The sequence below is a fragment of the Petaurus breviceps genome, unplaced genomic scaffold, assembly GCF_028583685.1.
Source record: "Petaurus breviceps papuanus isolate PSGF00001 unplaced genomic scaffold, PetGlider_PUasm1.0 185, whole genome shotgun sequence".
NCBI lineage: Eukaryota > Metazoa > Chordata > Mammalia > Diprotodontia > Petauridae > Petaurus > Petaurus breviceps.
In genome coordinates, this window is record NW_027185797.1 from 37,787,763 (window position 1) to 37,794,366 (window position 6,604).

The window sequence follows — 6,604 nt, forward strand, 5'->3', positions numbered from 1 at the left end:
GATCTAAGACAACTCCAAAAGACTCACAATGGAAAATGCTATCCACATCCAGTGAAAGAACTTTGAAGTCTGAATGTGGATGGAAGTATACTATTTGCTCTTTTTTGTTGTTTTGTTTTGTTTCTTCTTTCTTGTGGTTCTTCCCATTGGTTCTAATTCTTCTTTACAACATGACTAATGTGAAAATATGTTTAATAGGAATGCATAAGTAGAGCCTATATCATACTGCATGCCATCATGGGGAGAGGGAAGGGGAGAAAATTTTAAACTCAAAATCTTATGGAAATGAATGTTGAAAACTAAAAATAAATAAATTAATTATTTTTTTTAAAGAAAGAAATTCTAGACAGTCCCTATGGCCCTTAAAATCAAATACAAACTCTTCGGGTTGGTCTTTAAAACTCTTCACAATCAGACTTTGTTTTAGACATACTGAGTTTAAGGTATCTACAGGACATTCCGTACAAGATTTCTAATAGGCAATTGGAAATAGTTCTGAAGAGGGTTGGGTAAGCAGATTCAAGAATCATCAACATAGTGATGACAATTGAATCTATGGGAGCTGATGAGATGACCAAATGAAATAGTATAGGAGTTTAGTATTCGTTATTTCCCTTCACACATTGTAAGTCCAGGAAAATTAATCTACTTGCGTTCCTCGTGGTCCTGGCATTGTCCTAAATATTGCATATTTGTGTACAAAAGATGAAACGATCCCTTCTTGCACAAAGCCCCCATAATTAAAGAAACAAATATATAAGTATATATAAAATAAATATAAAAGGACAAACAAACATAAGGTAATTAGGAAGGGCAGACCAACAATTTGGAGTATCAGAAAAGGCTTTTTGGAAGAAGAGGTGCCTGAGCTTAACCCTTAGAGAAGAGAAGGATTCTCTAAGGCTTTCTCAATGTGGGTAACATTTCCTCTGGCTAGAATGGATTTCCTCCCTTCCTCTCCTTCTGAGGATCCCTGACTTCCTGCATAAAATATTTTCAATGACTATGCCTTCCATCCAACAAATGACTTTGAATTTTCATGTTTTAGATCATATATTAATTTGTACATATAGAGTTGCCTCCAACAGCCTGGGAATTTCTTAAGGCAAGGGACTATTTCATATTTGTCCTTGCATCCACTATAACTATTCCAATGCTTGGAAAATATGCAGTGACTGCTTTCTAATGATCTGCTAATTTATTATTTTCTGTCATTTCCATAGGGTTTTGCATTAGTGTGGTACTAATGACTTTTGTCAATTTGTTTTATAAAATGATAACTTATTGAGATTGTTAATCATATCAATTAGTGTTTTTGCTTATTATTTGGAGTTTTCAAAGCAAACTATCCTATCTTCTACAAACAGGAATTATTTCATCTCTTTTCAGATAATCTGTTTAGTTTCTTTCTCTTATATTATTGCTGGATCTAGCAACTTTTTAAAAGAATTTTGTATAATACCACAAAGGAGAAGGGATAAGTCAATTTTACCCCTTTCTTCATTGGAGAAGTTTTTGTGTTTATCTATTGCAAATATCTTTTTTTGGAGGAAGGAAAGGCAATTGAGGCTAAGACTTCACTGCAAATATCTTAACAATTTGGTTTAAATATATACTTTTTAACATTAACTATGTCCCCTCACATATCTACTCTCCTATGTTTCTGTGATGTATAAAAAGTTTAAGAGACATAATTTCTGGATAATTAATCACTTTATTATGGTGAGTGGAAAATTAATAAAAAGATTGGTCATTTGGTCATGTCTCATGAACCAAAGATGGATTATGGTGATTTATTAACTCTTATATGTCCTTGAAAGAGTGGGTTTTCCTGACAGATGGCAATCAACCCTGACTGGTTAATAATTGAGAAGACTGAATATTGTAATGAGAGGTATACCTATTCTAATGAGGGACTAAGGAGGGACTCTGGTCACACAGAAAAAACATCCCCACCCCCACCTAGGGCAATCTAGACAAAGGGGGTGCACCTCCACTTAGACCTGTCTGACTAGAACACAACCTGGGCTGTATTTCATCTAGACTAAAATCTCTTTTTGATCAGATCTAAACTTTCCCAGTCATATGGGGACTGAATCAGATTGAAGGAAATGTTAAATCCTGATCTCATTATCAACCCTATTCTTTAGGGACTGATTCAACCTGGTAGAGAATGGGGAAAGAGAAAGGGAAAAAATCCCGGATCTCCCCAATAGTAACTGGATATTAATATAAGAAAGAAATAATCATTTTTCTCATTCTCCCTTTTGATTCTATTAATAGACATAGTCTCTTCAATGAATCACTAACTGATATGACAAACACTTCATCAAGAGTTTCTAACTATGGGGCTTGTAAGGGGAAACAATATGAGGGGGGAAGGGAAAGAGATTGATCATATTGACAAAGTCAAAGGAGGAAGTCCCATTTGTTAAGCAAACCTTACAGATAAAATATGAACAAGGAAAAAGCAAATGGTTAAAAAATTAAATTAAATTAAAAAATAATCATTTAAGGTTCAGAAGTCTCATGTCATACAGCTGCCTGGTTCTTGGGACACCATCTCATGCAACCATCTGGTCTGGGTGTGGTCTCAGAGCAGTTGCCAGGTGACTGGCTTCTTTGGTTCAGGTCACTTGTAGAGACTCCTTTCTCTCCTAAAAACAAAAACAAACAAAACACACAACACAAACAAAAGAAACTTCTTACAAAATTGATCTTAACACAATTTTAAATTTATTTTGCCAGTTGAGTTAGTACAGGTCAGTTGAGAGTTAGTATAAACCTTGTGTCTCTACTATTAGAAAATCAAATATAAAAGCTTTTAGACCAGAGAATTTACATTCTTAGGTTAGCCAATTGTCATGTTGATATATCTAAGAAACTCTGATACAAACCAAAAATTAGAGCCCAATTCTTATTCTTGGCATTGTTTGTTCCCCCATTAGGAAGAAGAGACTCTACTAAAAAATTTATACTCTAATGACCTCTCAGAAGTTGCCATATTAGCTAAAAATGTAACAAAAGATGTTGGAATGGAATATATAAATACACAAATTAAGAATGGTACTTATTAAATAAGTTGTTTACAATACATCATTTTCAATGTCTAGATATGTTCAAATGAATAACTCCTAGTAAATGTGACTCTCTCTAAGTGGATATCTCTTTAAGGCATTTATAAGATATCACAAACCAGTCTTCTTTTGAGATAACTAGTTGTGCTGATATTCTTTTCATCAACACAGAATTAAGACAGTTATGCTATTAACCTCACTAAATAACAGAATTATATCCTGGTTTCACAAGTCTTTACATCATTGTTGAATCATCCCCACATCATTGTGAAAAAATAAGGGAGTTTTATCTTGCACAGAAATATATAATTAGTAACAGGCAATGACTTGACTAAATACTCATCTACTCAGCTGTTTGGAATATAGAAAGGACTAAAATCCTAGGCCAAAGAGCTCAAATTTGATATCTGCATCTTATTATATCAACTGAAATGTGCTCCAGTACTAGCCTAAAAGATGACATAATATTTTATACTATGTCATATATATGTCATACTGATCACCTAAAATCATTATAGAAATTTGCCATAATAGAAGATTAGGGACATAGCTATATAGTAAAGGAAAAACGTTCATTTATCTTGGTTGCCAATTCCAAGCTAGAGTTATATAGATAGCCAACTTCATTGAGTCAGGCTCAAATGGCGGAGTACTTTCCATTTAAAAGAAAACGTTATTCTGGAGAAATTGAGTCAGGGGAATCCTATTTCAGCTCATGCCAAGAGTCATTCTCCCAGCCTTTCCCATGAGAATACCTGCAGTTCATGGATGTCAACACCATAGGGTTGCTGGCATCATAGATCCGGGGCTTAACATTGGACTTGATGTTTACCCCTCGAGTCAGACTCAGAATAATATCAGTTACAGTTCCATAAGGTCTTAAATAGCAAGTTCCAATAATCATAGCTTTGGTGAATTCAGTTTTCAAGGATCATATATGCTAGATAACATAGATTATACAGAGATAATAGAATTTGATATTGGTGACAGTAAGAGATTCATCATTTAAAAAGATCACAACTTATCTTGCCTTAGTTAAAAGAATTTACTATGAAAGGAAGAAAGAGGGACATGAATTTAACACATCAATACTGATCCTCAAGGTCTACACCACTATAAGTAGCCAAGTATTTGGAACCAGGTAGACAGATTTCTTATATAGGAAAATGAATTAAGAAGAGACCAATTTTTTTTTCCCACCTTTTTTTTTTTGCTTTTTGGAGGGCAACTGGGGTTAAGTGACTTGCCCAAGGTCACACAGCTAGTTGTTTTGTGTGTGTGTGTGTGTTAAGTGTCTGACACCGGATTTGAACTCAGGTCCTCCTGACTCCAGGGCTGGTGCTCTATTCACTGCACCACCTAGACCTCCTAAAAGAGACCAATCTTAACCTTCCCAAGGTTGCCTTCCTAATCTTATTTCCAGGGACAGATTATTCACTAGCCTTGGATCTCAGATGTTACTTCCATTACCTGCTAGTGCTTTTCTCGAAGTCTCATTTAAGGTTGGTCAAAGGATACAACAAACCCAAGAATGAAACTCAAAAAGAATATTCAGGGTCCCAAAAAAGGTTTCACCTCAAACAGTAAAGTCGTACTTAATAACAGTAGGGCTGGACACAATTGTTATCAATACCATTAAATTACTGCAACAAATTAGCTTACAAATAAAATTTAGCAGGCCTTATAAGAATTGCACAAAAGATTTTTAGTTAAACATTCACACAAAATATTTTTACTTAAACATTCCTTGTTGAAGGTATTTCTCTTTCTTAAAAACAGCTTAAAATTTATCCTGATGTCATAAAGATAATCGCTGGTCTTTCGTGAAATAAATTAGTTGGAAACCTTTAAACTGATTGGTATTTATCTCTTATTCAACCCTTAAAATAAAAACAAATCTTTAAAATTGGAATTTATCAAAACTAAGTTAGTGTAAAATGTTTTTAGTATCATAAATCCCAAATTGTTATAAATAAAATGAATTCCTAATTACCACAAATAACTTCCTAATTACTACTCCTCTTAAGTTAGAAAGTATTGCAGTGGGGAAGGAGATGGAGTTTTCTAAGTGAAACAATGCCAAAAGTATACCCAAATTCAATTAGCCTTGTTTTAATAATCCCTGATAATTCAATCAATAATCTTACAATTTTCGTAAGTGATAGTTAAATAATCTTGGATGAAACTTCCTTTTAAATATAGACAAAGATCGTCCTCGCCGGGTCCGGGTAAGGTGCTACCAGCAGGTACAGCAGCGCAGTGCGCAAATGGAGAATACGTGTGGCCATTTCATGACATTCCAATTTATGCAGACAAGAATGTGTTCCACGTGGTTGTAGAAGGATCTCAATGGACAAATGCAAAGACGGAAATTGCCACAAAGGAGCCTTTAAACCCCATTTAAGCAAGACATCAAAAAGGGAAAAGTCCTCTCTATTGCCAACGTCTTCCCTCACAAAGGTTGTGTCTGGAACTATGGGGCCATCCCTCCTTTTGGGGAAGATCCAGGGCACCGAGACCAGCTTTCCGGCTGCTGTCGGGACAACGACCCGATGGATGCCTTCGAGATTGGGAGCAAGATATTCTCGAGAGGAGAAGTGGTCCAAGTGAAGATTCTGGGCATATTAGCGATGGTGGATGAAGAAGAATCCGACTGGAAGGCCATTACAATCAGCGTGGGTGATGCTGACGCCACTAGCTAAAAGGGTATTATGGAAGTCAGAAAGCTGAAGTCTGGCTATCTAGAAGCCACCTGTACTTTAGAAAGTACAAGGTACCTGATGGGAAACCAGGAAAAGAGTTTGCTTTCAATGCAGAGTTTAAAGATAAGGGCTTTTCCACTGACATCATTGAAATCACTCATGATCAGTGGAAGGCGTTGGTAGCAAAGAAAACAGACTGCGGAGGATTCAACTGCATGAACACGACCATAGAGGACAGTCCCTTCAAACGCAGCATGGAATCTGCCAAAGCAATTGTAGTTACCCTGCCGCCACCTTGTGAAGCTACCTGCCTCACCCCCACAGACCTAGACAAGTGGTTTTATTACCAGAGCAACTAATGGCCCTTCAGGAAGACAGCCAACATTGCTGCGTTCACTTGATCAGGAAATCCTAGTTTCCAAAGTCATAGCTTTGTAGTGGAGAGCTCTGAAGAGGCAGCTTTATTGAAGACAAATTCCATGATAACTAGTGGTGTCTTTCCAGATTGTTCCCTCCTCCCAGGAGCAGTTTCTCCCTATCCCTGCCTGTATCCTCAGGGCTGAGCTGGAGATAATTGGAAAGCCGTTTGTGGAGAGCCAGATGTGTAGGAAATAAAGTTATTTTGCCAAAAATAAATAAATAAATATAGACAAACCTGTAAGTTGATACTTTTTTTTAAAAAATTACAGTACTTCAGAATATCACAACACATGGTTTCAGGGCTGATAAAATGACCTAAGTTTTCAAAACCACTTTTACTTTTTTTAACAGCAATAATTCACAATCTAACATCCAAAACCTCATTACCAATCAGGTGGCCTCACT

General features: G+C 36.0%; 1 pseudogene; it reads left to right on the plus strand.

The window, feature by feature from the left end:
* Positions 1–5,256: 5,256 nt before the first annotated feature.
* Positions 5,257–6,138, plus strand: LOC138161396 (inorganic pyrophosphatase pseudogene; annotated as a pseudogene).
* Positions 6,139–6,604: the final 466 nt, after the last annotated feature.